At 38.4% G+C, this 21,968-nt stretch overlaps 2 non-coding genes across 2 annotated transcripts; one reads left to right on the top strand and one right to left on the bottom strand.

The window, feature by feature from the left end:
• The first annotated feature begins 907 nt into the window (after nt 1-907).
• Nucleotides 908-1,014, top strand: LOC141669256 (small nucleolar RNA R71). Its single transcript, XR_012553545.1, has one exon. It is a non-coding gene; the product is annotated as a small nucleolar RNA R71 (small nucleolar RNA).
• A 2,789-nt stretch (nt 1,015-3,803) lies between these two features.
• Nucleotides 3,804-3,910, bottom strand: LOC141669431 (small nucleolar RNA R71). The gene has a single exon (XR_012553717.1). It is a non-coding gene; the product is annotated as a small nucleolar RNA R71 (small nucleolar RNA).
• Nucleotides 3,911-21,968: the final 18,058 nt, after the last annotated feature.

Raw genomic sequence — 21,968 nt, 5'->3', positions numbered from 1 at the left:
ATCTGTTTCTCCCCTGTATTACCCTCAAGCGGAGTGTGCTCAACAATAGGCTTCCTTGGTTCCACTTCTTCATCCTGCTGTATTGCTTCTTTCTCAGCCCCAGCTTCTTCAGTCAACTCTAGAGTTTGTTCGGGGTTCGCAACCTTCCCAGACCTCAAAGTGATTGCCTTTACCTGCTCCTTAGCTTCCTTCTTTCCTGGCACTTCAGTGTCACTAGGTAATGTACCAGGTTGACGATTTAGCAAGGCATTGGCAATTTTCCCAATTTGATTTTCCAAGGTCTTGATAGAAACAGCTTGACTCTTGCACATAAGCTTCAACTCCTCTAATTCAGATTTTTCATTAGCTGGTTGTAGCTGGAGTTATTGTCTTGGTGCAATCTGCGATTGCTGAAAACTTAGGGGGTTGTACTGCTTAGCTGGATACTGTTGATAAGGTTGTTGAACCGCATTCTGAGCATTTCTCCAACTGAAATTAGGATGATTGTGGTTGTTAGGATTATAGGTGGCTGGCACTGGTTGCTGCGATCGCTGAAAGTTGCTCACAAACTAAGCTGATTTACTAGAAATTGTGCACTGATCAATCTCATGGGAACCAGCACAAAGCTCACAGATACTAGTGATTTGATTAACTCCATAATTAGCCAAAGTGTCCACCTTCATTGTCAAAGCCTTAAGTTGGGCAGCGATAGCAGTTGTTGTGTCCAACTCCAGATTTCCTGCTACTTTCCCCTGACTCAGTCTCTGGGAAGGATTCTGGTATTCATTGGCAGCCATCAGTTCAATAAGTTCATAAGCTTCATCGTAGCTCTTAGCCCACAAGGCTCCTCCTGATGTTGCATCAAGAATGGGCCTAGAAGTAGGACCCAATCCATTGTAGAAGCAGTTAATTAATCATCCAATCAGGCATGCCATGGTGTGGGCACTTCCTTAGAATCTCTTTATATCGATCCCAAGCCTCACACAGAGATTCTCCGGTTTGGTGCGCCAACTGGGTAAGAGCATTCCTGATTGCTGCAGTCTTCGCCATGAGGAAGAATTTAGTGAGAAACTTTTGAGCAAGATCTTCCCAAGTTGTGATAGACCCGACTGGTAGAGAGTGTAACCAGCACTTAGCTTTGTCCCTCAGAGAGAATGGGAAGAGTCGTAGATTGATAGCATCTGCAGTCACATCATTGAACTTGAAAGTGTCGCAGATCTCGATGAAATCCCTGATGTACATGTTGGGGTCTTCAGTAGGAGAACCCCCAAACTGAACTGATTTCTGTATTATCTGGATCTTACTTGACTTGATCTCGAAAGTGTTAGCCCTGATGGCTGGTCTGATGATGCTAGAATGAATGTCATTAATCTTAGGCTTAGAATAGTACATCAAAGCCTTCATATTTTCTGTTTGATCACCCATAGCTACTATAATTGGCTCTTCAACTTTCTCTTCTTCTTCTACCTTCTTTTCTTCCTCAAGAACTTCCCTACGAACTACCACAAGTTCTTCCTCGGCTTTATCCAGTTTTCTCTTATGAGTACGCGTACGCGTCTGCATATACCCTCGCTAGAGTGCCTGAAACCAGACAAGGAACAAATAAGTAACAATGTCCAAGTCATTGAACTTTAATGACCACTGATGAAAAGCTCATAAACTATAAATTAACACTGCAGTCCCCGGCAGCGGCGCTGATAAGTGGCATTTTATACCACTTAGATAGTCTTAAAATGGCTTAAATTGGTGTCTTGAAATCAAGTATTTTGTGTATTTGATGCGTTTTTCTAGTGTTTATGCATTTCAGGGTATTAGTTCCAATTCGGAGGAGGAATCATCAAGAATAAGCCTTGGCATGTGTTCATCATTGCGAGAGGAAAAGAACGGGCAGATTACGGCGAAGAAACGGAGCAAACCTGGAATTTTTCCAGTAGGGTCCTGCGCGCCCGCGCAGCAATGCTGAGCGGCCGCGCAGCAGCCTTGCGCGCCCGCGCAGAAATGCTGAGCGGCCGCGCAGGGTCGGGGAAAAAAGCTGAATTATTTTAGACTTCTACTTCTGTTTGGCTTCCAACTTCTATGTAATCTGAGTTTTATGGGACTATTATATAAGTAGATTTGAGACGTTTTCATAGAGAATATGAAGGAGATTATGTTTTAGATTGTGTTTGGCGCAAGAAGCAAAGGAGATAAGGAAGAAGACCGATTTAGCACACCGCAACGAAGAGGAAGCATATATTCTTGTGATTCTTGTTTCGTTGTAACGTTGGATGCTAGTTTTCTTGCTTTGACTTATTTACTCTTGTGACGTACTCTGTTTTAATATAATTAGTTTAGTTATTATTTTCTTGTGTTGTTTATCATGATTTCATATGAACCCATGATGGCGATAAGTTCTATTATGGGCTAATCGTGATCATGGGGTTGCAACCGATTTATTATGAAATTCTTTAGTTAATTGTTTAATACTTTAGTGTGTGATGATTGCATGATATCTAGTATTGGTTGTGCGTATTCGTCTTATGTGCGTCGCGAACATATAAGATAGGGTGTTAATCTCTTGTGAAGTGACGGTGGATCTTGAGATTTAGAACTTGCCATGCTAGCATAGGTTCATGTACGTTGTGCATGATTAGTGGGTAACTCTAACAGTTTTATTTGCCCTATGTAATCAAAAGGGATAACTTGTGCTTAAATCGTTGTGTTGTCAATTTCTGTAGACATATAGGAACTCAACATAATTGATGACTATTCAACTTCTATCTTAATTGTGGATGCTTGGTAGAATGGTATTAGTACAATGAAAGTTGGCTTTTATCAGTTTCGTGTTATTCGATTAATGTCATCACTGTCACATGCTAAAGGTAATAGCAATGGCTATAGAAGGAAGTAATAATGAAGTTGTGATCTCATGAGTGTTTTATTATTGATAAATTGAAGTGTTAGTTAAATGGTTAATTAAGTAGTTAATTATAGTTAATATTTAATCAACAATTTTAAGTGTTATTATCTTAACATTGAGAAATAGTCATACATTGGTGAGTGAGTTTAATTAGACAATAACTTAGTCTGAGTCTCTGAGGGAACGAACTAGAAAGTATTCTATATTACTTGCGAACGCGTATACTTGTGTGAATATTAGTGCATGTTTTCGCCCTAACAAGTTTTTGGCGCCGCTGCCGGGGACTCGGCGTATTTGTTTAGTTTATGTACTTACCATCATTGGTTATTAGGACTCAGTGATTAGGACGTAGTAGTTAATTACTCTTTTCGGTTGTGTTTCAGGTACTTTAGCAAGCGTTTATGCAAACTCGTTCTCGTGCTCGCAAGAGGACCTTAGATACAGCTGAGGAGAAAGACGAAGTTCTTGATACTCCGGAGAAGTTAGATTTTGAGGATTCGGATTCAGGAACTGAGCAGAAAGAACCAGTAAACATGGGAGATCGTATTGTTCAAGCTGATCCAGCTCTTATGGATTTTTCTCGGCCTAAAATTGATGACATTCAGTCAAGCATCCTTCATCCGGCTATTCAAGCTAACACCTTTGAAATCAAGCCGGGCACTATTCAGATGGTGCAGAATTCTGTTTCTTTTGGAGGAGCGGCAACTGAAGACCCCAACATGCACATAAGGAATTTTGTCGAGATCTGTAGCACTTTTAAGTATAATGGCGTGCTGATGAGGCTATCAAGTTGAGGCTTTTCCCATTCTCACTGAGGGATAAGGCTAAAGACTGGTTACATTCTGAACCAGCTGGGTCCATCACTACGTGGCAAGATCTTGCGCAAAAGTTTCTGGTGAAGTTTTATCCAATGGCAAAGACTGCTGCTATGAGGAGTGCTCTTACTCAGTTTGCGCAGCAACCTACAGAATCTATGTGCGAGGCTTGGGAACGCTACAAGGAAATGTTGAGAAAATGTCCACATCATGGAATGCCGGATTGGATGGTAATCACTGGTTTTTATAATGGTTTGGGGGCCCAATCTCGGCCCATGCTCGATGCAGCAGCTGGAGGAGCCTTATGGGCTAAAAGCTATACTGAGGCGTATAATCTTATAGAGACAATGGCTGCAAACGAGCATCAAAACCCAACTCAGAGGATGACGTCAGGCAAGGTCGCATGTATTCTTGAAGTTGATGCAGCCACCGCTATTGCAGCCCAGCTCCAAGCGCTATCAATGAAGGTTGATTCTTTGGCTACGTATGGAGTTAATCAAATAGCTATGGTTTATGAGCTTTGTGCAGGTTCTCATGCTACGGATCAGTGTTCTCTTGTCAACGAATCTGTTCAGTATGTGAATAATTATCAGCGACAACAGCAGCCTGTGCCAGCGACCTATCATCCTAACAACAGAAATCATCCAAATTTCAGCTGGGGGAATAATCAGAATGCTATTCAGCCAACATATCAGCAAGGAGTAAGTAAACAGTTTAACCCACCTGGATTCCAGCAACCACAGCAGTATGCTACAAGGCAATCATATCCTCAAAAGGGAAGTGCAGCTGCACCTACTAGTGCTGATTTTGAGGAACTTAAGCTGTTGTGCAAGAGTCAGGCGGTTTCTATCAAGACCTTGGAAAATCAAATCGGTCAATTAGCCAATGCAGTGCTCAATCATCAACCTGGCACTCTTCCCAGTGACACGGAAGTACCAGGCAGGAAGGAAGCTAAAGAGCAAGTCAAGGCTATTACCTTAAGGTCTGGAAAAGTAGCTGATGCTGAAAAGGCAAAAGAAGTCGAAGCTGAAGTTAGAGATGAAGAATCTAAGCAAAAGGAGAAAGTGGCGGAACCAAAGAAGACTACTGTTGAACACACTCTTCCTGAGGCTAATACAGGGGAGAAACAGCTCTATCCTCCACCACCTTTTCCTAAGAGATTGCAGCAACAAAAGCTGGATAGACAGTTCGGGAAGTTTCTGGAGGTGTTCAAGAAACTTCACATCAATATACCTTTCGCTGAGGCGCTGGAACAAATGCCTAGTTATGCGAAGTTTATGAAGACTATTCTTTCAAGGAAGGTGAAACTGGATGACCTTGAAACCGTTGCTCTCACGGAAGAATGCAGCGCGGTTCTGCAACAAAAGTTACCACCAAAACTGAAAGATCCAGGAAGCTTCACCATTCCTTGCACCATTGGCAATCTAACTTTTGACAAGTGCCTTTGTGATTTGGGAGCAAGCATTAATCTGATGCCGTTGTCGATCTTTAAAAAGCTGGATCTGCCTGATTCAAAACCCACATACATGTCGCTACAATTGGCGGACCATTCCATTACTTACCCAAGGGGCATAGTTGAGGATGTGCTCATCAAGGTGGATAAGCTCTTCTTTCCTGCTGATTTTGTTTTTCTGGATTTTGAGGAAGATAAGAAGATTCCCATAATCTTGGGGAGGCCTTTCTTGGCTACTGGTCGTACCTTGATAGATGTGCAAAAAGGGGAACTTACTATGCGGGTCCAAGATCAGGATGTGACCTTCAACGTATTCAAGGCAATGAAATTCCCTACAGAAGATGAGGAGTGCTTAAAAGTGGATGTGATTGATTCTGCGGTTACTTCGGAACTCGATCACATGCTAATGTCTGATGCATTGGAAAAGGCCTTAGTGGGGGATTTTGACAGCGATGATGAAGATAGCAACGAGCAATTACAATATCTGAACGCTTCTCCATGGAAGCGAAAGCTCAACATACCATTTGAATCTCTTGGTACTTCTGACCTTAAGAATGCTGAAGGGAAGCTCAAACCATCAATAGAGGAAGCACCTACCTTGGAGCTCAAACTATTACCTGAACACTTGAGGTATGCTTTTTTAGGTGATTCATCTACGTTACCTGTTATTATTTCAGCTGACCTTTCAGGTAATGAGGAAGACAAGCTCTTAAGGATTTTGAGAGAATTCAAATCGGCTATAGGATGGACCATAGCAGACATCAAGGGGATAAGTCCTTCATATTGTATGCATAAAATTCTGTTAGAGGAAGGTAGTAAGCCAACTGTGGAACAGCAGTGAAGACTGAACTCGATCATGAAGGAGGTGGTGAAGAAAGAAATTCTGAAATGGCTAGATGCAGGCATCTTATTTCTGACAGCTCGTGGGTGAGCCCCGTGCAATGTGTACCTAAGAAAGGAGGTATCACTGTGGTCGCACATGAAAAGAATGAGCTCATCCCTACTCGAACAGTTACAGGATGGAGAGTATGCATGGATTATAGAAAATTGAACAAAGCCACAAGGAAGGATCACTTCCCTCTCCCATTCATTGATCAAATGCTTGACAGATTGGTGGGACATGAGTATTTTTGTCTTCTGGATGGTTATTCCGGGTATAATCAGATTTGTATTGCACCAGAGGATCAGGAAAAGACTACCTTCACTTGTCCATTTGGCACATTTGCTTTTCGCAGAGTTTTGTTTGGGTTATGTGGCGCCCCGGCCACCTTTCAGAGATGTATAATGGCTCTATTCTCTGACATGATTGGAAATAACGTTGAAGTGTTCATGGATGACTTCTCCGTCTTTGGACACTCATATGATGAATGTTTGAATAATCTGCGCGCCGTACTCAAAAGATGCGTGGAAACTAATTTGGTGCTTAATTGGGAGAAATGTCATTTTATGGTGCGTGAAGGCATTATCCTTGGGCATAAGGTCTCTAGCAAAGGTCTGGAGGTGGACAAGGCCAAGGTGGGAGTCATTGAAAATCTTCCCCCACCTAATTCGGTGAAAGGAATCCGTAGTTTTCTCGGTCATGCGGGTTTTTATCGGTGATTCATCAAGGACTTTTCAAAGATATCTAAGACGTTGTGCAATTTACTTGAGAAAGATGTGCCTTTCAAATTTGATGATGAATGTTTGGCAGCATTCGAGACTCTCAAGGAGAATTTGATCACGGCACCAGTTATTACAGCACCAGATTGGACAGAACCGTTTGAGATGATGTGTGATGCGAGTGACTATGCGGTAGGTGCAGTTCTGGGACAGCGCAAGAAAAATCTCTTCCATGTGGTCTACTATGCGAGTAAGACTTTAAATGGGGCCCAATTGAACTACACCACTACTGAGAAGGAGCTTTTGGCTATAGTCTTTGGCTTGGAGAAATTTCGATCTTATCTGCTTGGTACGAAAGTGACAGTATTCACTGATCATGCAGCTATTCGCTATCTGGTTTCTAAGAAGGATTCAAAGCCGAGACTCATTCGTTGGGTGCTTTTACTTCAAGAATTTGAGTTAGAGATCAAAGATAGAAAAGGTACTGAGAATCAAGTAGCTGACCATTTCTCTAGGTTGGAGAATCCCGATTCTACTTCACAAGATAGGACGTTAATCAATGAATCTTTTCCGGATGAGCAGTTGTTTGCAATTCAGGAGGAAGAACCATGGTTTGCAGATATTGTAAACTATCTTGTCAGCAATATAATGCCGCTTAATTTGACATCCGCTCAAAAGAAGAAGTTTATGCATGAGGTGAAGTGGTATATGTGGGATGAACCATATTTGTTTAGATAGGGAGCTGATCAGATCATCAGGAGATGTATCCCGTTCTGTGAGACGGAGGGGATATTACGAGACTGCCATTCCACGGTTTATGGTGGACACTATGGAGGTGAGAAGACGGCAGCTCGTATTCTGCAAGCAGGTTTTTTCTGGCCTACTTTGTTCAAGGATGCTCATCAGTTTGTTTTAAGGTGTGATCGTTGCCAAAGAGTGGGAAATTTGTCAAGGAAGGATGAGATGCCATTAAATTTGATGCTTGAAGTCGAGGTCTTTGATGTATGGGGAATCGATTTCATGGGGCCTTTTATCTCGTCTTGCAATAATCAGTACATCTTGCTGGCAGTCGATTATGTCTCAAAATGGGTCGAAGTTAAAGCTTTACCGACAAATGATGCAAAGGTAGTACTAAATTTTCTTCATAAGCAAATTTTCACAAGGTTTGGAGCGCCTCGGGTAATCATAAGTGATGAAGGATCGCATTTTTGCAACCGTAAGTTCACTTCTATGATGCAGTGTTATAATGTGAATCATCGAGTAGCTACTGCCTATCATCCGCAAACAAATGGTCAAGCGGAAGTGTCTAACAGAGAGATAAAGCGCATTCTAGAGAAGGTCGTTTGTCCGTCAAGGAAGGATTGGTCTTTAAAGCTCGATGAAGCTGTTTGGGCTTACAGAACAGCATACAAAACTCCACTTGGGATGTCACCGTTTCAGTTGGTGTACGGTAAGGGATGTCATCTACCGGCGGAGCTTGAGCATAAGGCCTACTGGGCATTGAAGAAATTGAACCTGGATTTAGATGCAGCTGGTAAGAAAAGAATGCTTCAGCTTAATGAACTTGATGAATTTCGACTTCAAGCGTACGAGAAAAACAAAATGTATAAGGAAAAGGTGAAGAGGTGGCACGATAGGAAGCTACATCCTAAGTTATTTGTGCCAGGGCAACAAGTTCTGTTATTCAACTCTCAGCTCCGACTTTTTCCTGGGAAGTTGAAATCAAGGTGGTCTGGACCTTTTATTGTCAAAACTGTGTTTCCACATGGAGCGGTGGAAATTTTTGAGAATGATTCGGACCAAGCATTCAAGGTTAACGGTCAGCGGTTGAAGCACTACTATGGGGACATGGCAAACCGAGAGGTGGTTAGTGCCATTTTGTTGACTACTTGAGAAAGGTACGGAACGTCAAGCTAATGACGAAAAAGAAGCGCTGCGTGGGAGGCAACCCATGAATTGTTGTTACAGGAACCCTTAGAAGTTAATAACCTATCCAAAAACACAAAAAAATCAGAAAACAGGGGCTGAAAAAAAAAATTCCAGAGACCCTCTGCGCGCCCGCGCAGAAATGCTGAGCGGCCGCGCAGGGGTCGAGTTCCAGAAAATTTTTTACAGTTCAGAAAAAACAAAACACAAAAACCCATCACAGCCCATAAACCCACGAATTTTTTTCCCATTACCCCATGATTTTATCCCTCAACCCCACTCCTAATCTAATTTAACCTACTCCACACCCTATATATACATACACCTATCCCACATATCTCCCACAAACTTCCTACACTTAAACCCTCTCATAAACATCAAAAATCAGTTCTTACACACTTTTATTCACAAATCAATGGCACCCAAGAGAGCACGCACTATTGACAGCAGCAGCACAGTTCCTACTGCTGATTCATCAAGGGGTACTGCTGCAAGGCCTCGGTTAACTGACAGAGCTGTGGAGGAGGAGTACACTAGGCTGTTGAGGAAGCCGATTCTGAAGGAGAGGGGGTTTTTACCATCAGGGAGGGATGGTGAGTTGTTGCCCATGATTGCAGAGAAGGGGTGGATAGCTTTTTGTGAGTCACCCGAAGCAGTACCGATGAGTGTTGTTCGCGAGTTCTACGCGAACGCGAAGGCTGAAAAGAATGGGTTTTCTGTAGTTCGTGGGCTGACGGTTGATTATCATCCTGCGGTGATTCGCCGTGTGATTGGACAGCGAGAGAGGAAGCCCGAGGAGGAGAACTGGAATGAAAAGACTGCTGAGGATTTTGACTTGGATTTGATTTGTGCGACTCTCTGTCGATCGGGCACAGTTTGGAACCGCAGTCCAGCCAATAATGAGTATCGTCACTTTCCGGCGATCGCCATGAACAGGTATGCCCGTGCATAGAATGCATTTATATGTGCTAATATTTTGCCTTCTTCACATGCACACGAGGTCACAGTTGAGAGAGCACAGTTGTTGTGGGGAATTCTGAATGAGGAATACTATGTGGACCTTGGTGAGTTTATCTACCAAGGAATTCTGAAGTTTTTGAGGGGAGCAAAGCATATGAACATCCCTTATGCATCCACGGTTACGAAGCTATGCCGAGCAGTAGGAGTGAACTGGCCGGCTCATGAGCAGTTGCAGTTGCCAGCAGCTCCGATAGATTCTGGCACTCTGAATGGGATGCAGGAGTGGACCGGTGGTGAGCCTGAGGAGCATGGGCTGGGTTATCGTCTTCCAGGAGGGCGTCCAGCATGAGGTGCTACTATGGCTAGGCCAGGGCGTGGTGAGGCTGGTTCTTCGAGAGCTCAGGAGGGTGCTGGGATGGGTGATGCCCAGTATAGGAGGCTTTCACGGCGGATGGATGCCATGTATGAGACGCAGAGCAGGTTTGCTCAGGAGCTCACTCTTGCGTTAGGGACTGCTTTTCGAGGCCTTGGAGCTGATATCCAGTGGCCAGTTTTTGGTGAGGACTCTGCATACCCGCCGCCTGATACTCCACCCACTGAGGGTGATGATGATGATGACTCCGAGTAGGTATACCCTGTGTTCCTTTCTACTACCATCACTGGGGACAGTGAAGATTTTAAGTTTGGGGGTGGTAGTTAAGGAATATTTTGTGTGTGTCATATAGGTGCATATTCATGATAGTTAGTTCATATAGTTGCATAATTTTTGCCATATGGTTTTTTTTTATATAGCTTTATTTGTTTGTCATATCATATAGCTCATGCATATACCATGATCCCTTTTGCAATGATTTATCGATTGAATTGTGATATTGATGCGAGTGTAGTGATAGCATTAAAGTGATATTAAGTTGTGTAGGTTGATATGCATGCTAGAAGCACTTGTATTTTCACTAAGTCTTAGAGAATGCTTAAGGGCTAGATTGTTGTTATGATCTGATTATTTTCGAGGATAATCTATTTATTATGCTTAGAATTTGATAATAGGTTCTTAGTGGTAAAGGCATGAAAAACAAAAAAAAATGGAGTAAAAATGGAATTTGTTGCTAGTTGTGGTTAGGCGTCAAATGGCTAGTAGCCGGCTCGCATGTTATGCGAGTAGTCTAGGGTTGAGCAAGATGGAGCGAAACGCACTTGCTCAGAAAAGAAAAAAAAATTGCATAATTGATCAAGAGTGGGCTCTTTGGTATTCGAGTTATTAAGTTCTTAGGGGACTTTGTGCCTAGTGACCTAAGGCTTTTAGAGTCTGGGATCCGCTAACCTAATGTTCGTTACATGGATACCATTGTATAAGTCTTTTGTGGACCTCACTCATTGCACAGTCAAATAAGCATTTGAGTTGTAAATAAAAAGCACGATTCTGTAGTAAGCTCCAGAGTTCTTGTAGTGTTGTATATCACTTTGTGCCTAGAATTTTTATTCTTTGTATAATCGTAGGATTGCCTTGAGGATAGTCTAGTCATAGTAATTGGTCTAGTTCCGAAGCATATCTGTTAAGCATTTGCACACACCACGTTTCTGGCTGTATGTCCGTTTGCATGAGTTTATTGATCTTTAGTGTCTAACTGCATTCGTTGAGATGTGACAATTTGGTTGGTTAATTGTAGTAAGGGGGATCGTTGCATTTTCATATAGATTGCATTCATGCATATTTTTATTTGTTTTGAGTCTGTGACGCTTGAGGACAAGCATCGATTTAAGTTTGGGGGTGTGATAAGTGGCATTTTATACCACTTAGAACGTCTTAAAATGGCTTAAATTGGTGTCTTGAAATCAAGTATTTTGTGTATTTGATGCGTTTTTCTAGTGTTTATGCATTTCAGGGTATTAGTTGCAATTCGGAGGAGGAATCATCAAGAATAAGCCTTGGCATGTGTTCATCATTGCGAGAGGAAAAGAACGGGCAGATTACGGCAAAGAAACGGAGCAAACCTGAAATTTTTCCAGTAGGGTCCTGCGCGCCCGCGCAGCAATGCTGAGCGGCCGCGCAGCAGCCTTGCGCGCCCGCGCAGAAATGCTGAGCGGCCGCGCAGGGTCGGGGAAAAAAGCTGAATTATTTTAGACTTCTACTTCTGTTTGGCTTCCAACTTCTATGTAATCTGAGTTTTATGGGACTATTATATAAGTAGATTTGAGACGTTTTCATAGAGAATATGAAGGAGATTATGTTTTAGATTCTGTTTGGCGCAAGAAGCAAAGGAGATAAGGAAGAAGACCGATTTAGCACACCGCAACGAAGAGGAAGCATATATTCTTGTGATTCTTGTTTCGTTGTAACGTTGGATGCTAGTTTTCTTGCTTTGACTTATTTACTCTTGTGACGTACTCTATTTTAATATAATTAGTTTAGTTATTATTTTCTTGTGTTGTTTATCATGATTTCATATGAACCCATGATGGCGATAAGTTCTATTATGGGCTAATCGTGATCATGGGGTTGCAACGGATTTATTATGAAATTCTTTAGTTAATTGTTTAATACTTTAGTGTGTGATGATTGCATGATATCTAGTATTGGTTGTGCGTATTCGTCTTATGTGCGTCGCGAATATATAAGATAGGGTGTTAATCTCTTGTGAAGCGATGGTGGATCTTGAGATTTAGAACTTGCCATGCTAGCATAGGTTCATGTACGTTGTGCATGATTAGTGGGTAACTCTAACAGTTTTATTTGCCCTATGTAATCAAAAGGGATAACTTGTGCTTAAATCATTGTGTTGTCAATTTCTGTAGACATATAGGAACTCAACATAATTGATGACTATTCAACTTCTATCTTAATTGTTGATGCTTGGTAGAATGGTATTAGTACAATGAAAGTTGGCTTTTATCAGTTTCGTGTTATTCGATTAATGTCATCACTGTCACATGCTAAAGGTAATAACAATGGCTATAGAAGGAAGTAATAATGAAGTTGTGATCTCATGAGTGTTTTATTATTGATAAATTGAAGTGTTAGTTAAGTGGTTAATTAAGTAGTTAATTATAGTTAATATTTAATCAACAATTTTAAGTGTTATTATCTTAACATTGAGAAGTAGTCATACATTGGTGAGTGAGTTTAATTAGACAATAACTTAGTCTGAGTCTCTGAGGGAACGAACTAGAAAGTATTCTATATTCCTTGCGAACGCGTATACTTGCGTGAATATTAGTGCATGTTTTCGCCCTAACAGGCGCCAAAAACTTTTTAGGTCGAAAACACGCGCTAAAATTTACGCAAGTATATGCGTTCGCAAGTAGTATAAGATATATATCAGATTCGTTCCCACAGAGATTGGTTTAGGTTAAGTTTAATTTATGCACCTATGCAACAATGTATGATTATCGGTCAATGCTAAGACAAATAACAAATTGGGTTTTGATTACACTAAGAGATTATAGTAAATAGCATTAACTAAGAGATTAAAGGGTTGATTTAACTATATGAGACAAACATGGGATTCTAACTTCATTAAATACTTCATTCAATAGCCTTTTCATTCTCAACCTTAGCATGTAATGGTGATGACACTAATCAGATAACACGAAACTGATAATGCCAACTTTCGTTGCACAAATACCATACTACCAGACATCCACAAAAGAGATAGAAGCTGAATAGACACCAATTATATTGAGACCCTATATGTCTATAGAATTTGACAACATAATGGTTTATGCACAAGTTATCTATCTTGATTACATAGGGCAAGTAAGATGGTTAAAATTACCCACGAATCATGCATAACAAATACATGAACCTATGCTGGCATGGCAAGTTCTAAATAGTTATATTCACTTTCGCTTCAATAGAGATTAACACACTATCTTATATGTTAGCTACGCATATAAGATGAATAAGCACAACCAATACTAGGTTATCAATCAATCACCACACACCAAGATATTGAACAAATTAACTATAGAAATTCATAAGTAAATCTGTTAGAACCCCACGATAATGACTAGTTCATAATGGAACTCATCATCAACGTGGGTTCCGATGAAAACATGATATAGAAAACGTAGTCTTTATATGAATAAATAAAACCAAGTACAAACAAGAGTTTAGGTTCAACAAAATAAGAAACAAGCATCCAAATTACAACTCAAAACAAAGATTCACAAGAATAAACTAGATCGTCTTCACCTTTGTTGAATTGTGTTAAAGGTCTCTTAGCGTCTTCTCCTTGCGCTCTGGTCCGTCTCTGACTTGATATCTATTAAAAACGACCTAATATGTATATATATAGTAGCCCTCAACAATCTGGAAGCCTTCCCTTTTAGAATTATAGTAAAAACATGATTCTGAAATTCGGCCTCGGCAAGGGCGCGCGCTATCACAGCGCGGGCGCGCCGTCCTTCTGGGAAAAACTCATATTTCTTCTTAAAACTTGCTGCTTCGAGCCGGCTTTCTACGAGCTTTCATTCCAACACCACCTGGACACCAAATTAGCACCAAAATAATGTTAATTCACCTGATTACCCGAATTGCGCCTGAAATGCAAAAATTCTAGAAAACACATTAAAACACATAACAACTTGTTAGTCCCTTAACAATGTAACAAGAATTACAGAAGGGGTGTTGAATGGAATTCTTGAAACTTTTTCTTGAATAAAAATTTTCTAACTCAAATATATATATAAGTGTGAATTGATTAGCAGAATGCGGAATAGTTATTTGAAATGAATCAAAACACAAGTAATTAAAAACAAGAGTCTTTAAAAACTTTCTGGTGGATTTGAATGATTCCACCAGAGATATATAATATATATCGAGAGAACTCTGTATGCAAAAAGCTCACAGCTGCTTACAAAATGATAACAACTAAGAATGAGAGAAATGCTAAGAATGTAGCTTACAAATGTTTCTCTCTTGGTTGCTTAGTTCCTTCGTTACTATTCTATTTGCTGCTTCTTGGTTTATATATCACCAAGATTACAAAGTAATAAGACAGGATAATAAAACAAAAACTATCAAGTCTAATACAATGCTATTTCATTACTCTATTCCACCATCTTTGAATATCTTCATAATAGCATGGAAATGGCAATGCTTCTTTGTTCTCAAAAACCCAGTTATATAGGCTACTACATTCCATTTGCATACACTCAACGTATGTGACTGTATTTTCACTGTCAACAGATATTTGAATTCTTTATCCGTCGGGTTTATGATCATCCGTCGAATTATTGATCATCCCTCGGGTTGTTGATCATCCGTCGAATTCATTGTTGGTTATCCGTCAGGTAGCAATCTGGCACTTGACTTCATTTCATTTATGCAGAATTACAAGACATCATCTATATACAATTAATCAACCTATTCTTCATATCTAGTTAAAGTCAACATGACTTAGGTACTACTACAGATTCTAAATAATGTGTATGCAGAAATGTGCTACAGACTTATTGTTACATAAGCTACTCACTCGATGGATAATAAGTCATCATCCATCGGGACTAAAATGAGTTATCCGCCGGGACTATAATCCTTATCCGTCGAGTGTACAATTTCACTAAGTAAAATCTACCAAGGTGTTTTGTTCATAAAATCATCAAGTACACAACATATACACAACACAACTTGAGTACAAATACACCAATTCAAAGCTTATTAGAGCATAATAAAGTGTCATAAATGCCACTCAACAATGACCATGTCTCCATCTGTAGATTCCTCAACTCTTACCATAGGAATGAAGGGTCCATTCTTGAGGATCTGAATGTGGAATGGATTGGCCATCCTGATAAACAACATCATTTTCTTTTTCCAAAGAGTGTAGTTAGCTTTCTCAAAGGTAGGAATTTTGATGCTACTGATTTTCTGTGTATTCGTTCTTCCAAGATCTTGAATCTGTTTACTTTCAGATTTTGCTCTGATATCACTTGTTAGGTAATGAATCATACACAGAGGGGGAGGGGGTGAATGTGTTTTTTCGGATTTTAGGCTTTTCTTGAAAGTTAATGGTTGAACAAAGTAAATTAAATCTTTTATAGAAAAGTGTTCATGCAGAATCTAAACTTGCAGAAAATAAAGGACACAGATCTTCAAAACTCACTTAATTTTTATATTAAAAATTAAGACTGTTTTGCTACAAAATTTCTAAGCTCTTTGATGTTAAAGATCTCAGCTTCTTCTTGAGAGTGATACAAGAGATTTGATCTAAATTGTTACTTCTAACTAGAGGAACAGTGTTAAATTTATAACTCAGTTAACTGCTAGTTTACACAGTGGATAATAAACATGGTATTAGCTTTTCTAAACTGTCACTTATCATTTCTATTTATAGAAAATCAAATTTTCCATTTCTGGCTTAGCATATCTTTAGCATCCCGTGTTCACTTTAATCTTCCTCTATCAGTTAATCTTTTCCATTGATCTTGCGCACTCTTCAAGCTGCTTTTTGTAGACTTGTCAATCTAGCTGTTGGATTGTTCGTTGATTGTTTATCTTGGATATTGAACTGATCTGCAATTCGGTACTTTGAGACTGTACCTCGAGATCTCCATTTTGAATTAATAGAACACTTGACATCTCGATAAGTACATAGGCTTATCAAGATCTCTAGCACTCCATATTGAGTTTGGCTTATAGAGGTCTTCAGCTTGTCGAGATCTCTAGTCTTCACATCTTCACTTTGACTTATCGATAGCTCGGAGTTCTCTACTGAATGTAGACTTGTCGATAACTCTAAGTTTTCTAGTGAACGAATGACTTGTCGATATCTCCAATCTTCATTTCTTCAATTTTGTTTGTCGATATCTTCCCTAAGTTCTCTAGTAACTTTCATGACTTCCACTCTGAATTCATTCATTTCTTCTATCCCGGTGGATATTGCTCATCCATCTGTCGAGTAGTGATTGGAACCCGACGGATGTGCCTAACAGCAGTCATCCGTCGACTAGCCCAACTACTATTCCGATGGATGTTCCTCATCCGTTGGTACTCTCTGAAACTTGAATGACTTCTCGATAAGCCATTCTGAAGTTCTCGAATGACTTCTCTATAACATTAAATATGTGACTTGTAGAGATCTTGACTTAGGGTATTTTTCTCCAATCAGATTTATTCAACTCCAAGCTTCTTCAAAATTCTTTTGAGGCATGATCTTCCTGATCTTCTTCCATATAGAATCCTTAGGCTTGATACTGTTTTAGGAAAAAGACTACAATATGCTCCTTTGCATTCTTACAGACTTTAAGTGTTACAAGTACAAAATACAAATTTAGATAATAATATAACTTACTTAGGGTTGACAAATTGTCTTAGTCTTGTTAAAGTACATGCATGTCTTTTACAACATTGAACGGGATCGAAATAGTAGAATAATTCTTTCTTTTGTTCTGACAATAAAGAAGAACTAAGATTCTACGATATTATTATTGCTTAGGTTCTTAATCCAGATATAGTGATTGACACTTGTATTTAATGCACATGCCTTGATTCATACAATAAGTAATTTATTTTAAATTTCGAATTTATGTATTGGGCAATGACATTATATACAGAGTGGGATATTGACTATAAAAGGAACCCATGTCCGAAGAATAGTTTCGGGTGTTGATGTCCTCTTGAAAGCTCATAAAGATAATTATACTTTAGTCTTGTAGGCAGATTTGTTCTTGCACAATTATAAGGTTGAGTGGATGATCAAGGATATATGATATTGATTAAATTGATTGTCAGAAATTACTTTAATCAATGGACATGAGATATCTTAAACATGGGAATTTAATAAGCAAATAATATGGGAGCTGAATTAAATAATTAATTTACGGAATTAGGAAAGTAGTGCAAATATTAATTTTTAGTGGATTGAATTAATATTAAATGACATTGGACTTGGCCCAGAATGTCATTGGGAGGCCCGACCTAATTATACATGATCCTTATTGTAGCCTACAAATATTCTAATTCTCCTGAAGCCGAGAATAAGTGTTCATGCATGTGTGTGCGAGAACACAGAAAATAACATCTTAGGATTTGAGAGAGGAAAATGTTTTTCTCTAGGAGCCATCTAGGGTTTTGGACTTTCGGAGCTATCAGGAGAGGTAAACCTTGGGAGATCGAAGCCCACACTTCGTCCAAGGAGAATCGAGGAATATGTTAGAAGACATGGATTTGAATTGCTTGTGCCGTAATGATTAAGATTAACATTTTGTTCGAACTCTCTATATTGAAATTCATATCGTAAAATGCAGGGCCGAGATCCGTTGTCCCAACAGATTGCATTTCTTGTTAAACCCAGTTGCTGCTGCAGGCATATCTGATATATGTTAAGGAAAACCTGGACTAGAACAAGCATAGAGCCGATCCTTTACACACACTCAGATAATTATATGCAAATAATGATTGTACACACAAGTAGATGATAATGCATGAATGCAGATATCAATTAAAATTAAAGTGGAAACTAATCAGTGCACAACTTTTGAAATGATGAGGAAGATATAAGAAATTATCACCTTCTCAGTCTCACACTTGTGCATTTTAGTCTTGTAATTCATTACAATATAATATACTATGCAGTATGCATAACACTGCAATGTATGGGTGGTCAGATAGTTAACGGTGTACAATTATAGGCGCCTAACTTCCAATAGTAAGTGTGAACACTGGTGAATGCCATATTTCAATTTTTATTGATGCAATTTAGTAACTATTGCATACAATACTTTGTAAATATGAGCTTTATAGTCCAATAGGCTGGTGAATTGCACAAGGAGTAGGTTGCAAAAGCCTCCAATTGCTAAAATGTATGCTAATAAGATTACTTGCTTAACCTGGTTATAGTAAATTTAGCCTTTAATTATAAAAATATTATTTGAAATTTTCATTTTACTATAATCATCACTAAGGGGCCAGAAACTATGTCTAGCAATATGTTCACTCTATGTATCCTTTCCACATGTAAATATTTGAACACCGGATAAGTAATGCTCATACACGATTAATTATGGAGACTAGTGATTTTACAAACTAATCAATTAATTAATTTCCAAATACATCAAATATAGCCATAAACAACAGAATAATATAATTATTATCAGCAACTAACGTAATTTTCAGTAAACGATCGAGTTGTTTAGTTACTAGCAAGAAAAAGGCAAGTGAAAAGGAAGAAATACAGTACCTCGTGAATACGAGTATGAACATGTTGTCAAAACAGATTTTGCATCAGAAAGTAAGAAGCCATCAGTAACTTTTTAACTTTGAAAAATAAATCTATGTAATTGACTTTTGTTGTTTCAAAGCACAACGAAGATGATAAGAGTAAGAACGCTTAATTAACAACTTTCATTTAACAAAATAGCAAATTATGATCCTTTTAAATTGGATATAGGGTGGTACCTGAAAATCGGATAGCTTGTCTTTTGTCAATTTTGACGTTAAGGCAGATACAACCACTGAATTATTGAGTTCCCGAAGTTTTTGAACAAAAAGTGCTCTATTCTTACCAATATCATTCTCTGTGAAAATGAGATTGCCGTAAAAATCCCACAACTCCATGTTCCCTTCATCATGCAAAGTGACAGACTTGATGCCAAATATCTCACATGATATATTGCACTTTCATAACTCCCTCACCTATAATATGAAATAATTCTAATTTCTTATTCCAAATATATTTCCTAAGGAGAAGCATTAAAAATAAAAGAAAGGTTGAAAGAGTTTATGCTTTCTTCAAGTGAAATTGGTGTTGTCAAGGCCTTATCCTGATTCGCACAGTCACTAATAATTGAAATATCAACCACTTATCGAAATAGGAGGGGAATCTGGAACCATGGGAGCAAATCATATGCCTCTTAGGTAAAACATAAACCAAATATATTACGTAAATATTTCAAAATCTGGTGGAGGAAAGTACCTATTTCCCATGCCCTATACACAGTCCATGTTTGGAGATATGATATCTCATTAAAAATTTAAAAATCTCAAAAAAGCTTGCTCTAGAAAGAGGAAGAAGGTCCAAGAATATATGTATATGACTTCGATAAATTTCCTGATTTATTATATATATATTCAAAAATTGAACAAAAATATGAATTCATACCTTAAAGCCATCTCCCAATCAGATATAAAAATCTGAGTTGGAGAAACTCCATATTTAGCTCTGCAAACGTCTAACAAACTTGAAAGCAACACACAATTAGTACCCAAATTTTCAAAATATATAAAATAAAAGATAAGTAACAATATAAATTATCAATGAACATGATAATAAGCATCAATAAACATGGTAATCGTATACTTTGTCCAATATCATGAACGTATATTCACTAAATGAATAAAATAAAATACAAATAAACAAAAATACATAAAGATAAGAAGAAAAAGTAAAAATCTATGCATGGATAGGAATAATTGTAGAATAATTCCAGCTAAAAGCCCCAATTGAAAAAACCCTAATTGTTGAAAGCCCCAAATGAAACCTGATTGATGCTGAAGAATCGAATAGCAGGAAAGACCTTAATCGAACAATAAGAAACTCAGAGTGAAGACCCGATTTTTTTGTTGAAGCAATGAAGACCCAATTTTATGAAGAGAATGGCGTGAAATAATAGTGTAGTGAAGAGGGGTGAGGGATGTGAGTTTTTTGTGTTCTGGGATTTTTTGTTTTTTAGATTTTTAGTTAGTCTAAATAAACAAATAAACAAATGAGGGTTAATTTTTAGTTTTTGGCCACCCGGATTGTTTGGTTAAAATTTGACCCGCTATGAACTCTTGCTGATTACTGCCTAAATTTTCAATTTTAGTAACATTTTTTGAAACATCAGTTGCAACACCATAACTTGCATTATAATAGAAACCTAACTATGTCTATAGGAACACCGGATAACATCAATGGCAACACAAAAAAATAGTATTGCCTTACATCCATTTTTAATCATTTAAGGTGACATTTTTGTTTGTAACACCAAAAAAAGAGTTGTAAGAGGCCATATATGGTGTAGTGGCCTTTAACGGAGACATTATATCAACTTCTTTTCAAGACAAGAAAGGTTTTTTAATTTATTTAAATAAACAATAGTTGTTTATTCTATTTCAATGATAAGACTTGTAATGTTGCACAATTAGTTAACAATTTATATATTTTACGATGACTCAAATCAAACATTACCTCTAGCATTGTCGTTTAGGCCATATTAATGAGAAACTCATTTCTGAGTTACATACAGATGAATACTTGGATAAGTTTGATTTTGATCATACAAAAGATACGAACTTTGTCTCATTGGAAAAATGACTAAAGTTTCTTTTACCTGATCAGGTGAAAGGGCCACCGAATGATTTGGACTATGTGGTCGAATGCATATGATGGCAAGGGGTGGCTTATACTACTTCATAAGATTTACTGATGATTTCACTAGATATAGATATGTGGTTCTTATGAAGAACAAATATGATTCTTTTGAAATGTTCAAAGAATATAAGGCCGAAGTAGAAAAGCAAAGAGGAAAAAGTATAAAAGTTTTACGATAAGATCGTGAGGGAGAATACTTAAGCCTCAAATTCAAGAGTTTCTTGAAAGAGTGTGATATTGTATCACAACTTACTCCTTTTGGAACACCTCAATGGAATAGAGATTCTGAGAGGAGAAATTGTCCCTTGTTGGAGATAGTACGATCGATATTGAGTCAAGCGGATCTTTCAAATAGTTTCTGGGGTTATGCTCTAGAAACGGCTACATATACACTTAACCAAGTTCTGACAAAAGAGGTTCAAAATACTCCATATGAGATATGGACTGAGAAACGTCATAGCATGTCATTTATGAAAATTTGGGGACATGAAGCGTTTGTGAAACGTTTAGCCTCTTTCAAGCTTGTACCAAAGTTAGATAGATGCTATTTTGTCCAAAGTGAGACTAAAGGGTATAGTTTTTATATTCCTTCTGAGAACAAAGTGCTTGGACCGCTGTATTTCTTGAGGAAGAACTACTTTATAATTAAATCAGTGGGAGGATAATACATCTCGATGAAGATCGGGAACCACATGATAAAATTGAACTAGAGTTGGAACGAGATCAGGATGTACATCAAAATGTTGAAAGTAATCATGTTTAGGAAACACATGTTGTTCGTAGATCAAGTAGAATTCACCATGATCCTAAGAAAAATTATGGATTTCTCTTGACTCAAGATGGTAATGCGATGCTTGTGGATAATGATAAGTCTCTCACCTATCAAGATGCTATGAACAGTCCAAACTCCAAAAGATGGCTGGAGGCCATAAAATCTGAGATGGAATCCATGTATCAAAATAAAGTATTGACTTTAGTTGATCCAC

Source organism: Apium graveolens, chromosome 6, assembly GCF_009905375.1.
Source record: "Apium graveolens cultivar Ventura chromosome 6, ASM990537v1, whole genome shotgun sequence".
NCBI lineage: Eukaryota > Viridiplantae > Streptophyta > Magnoliopsida > Apiales > Apiaceae > Apium > Apium graveolens.
This window is presented reverse-complemented; position numbering and strand designations above follow the sequence as displayed.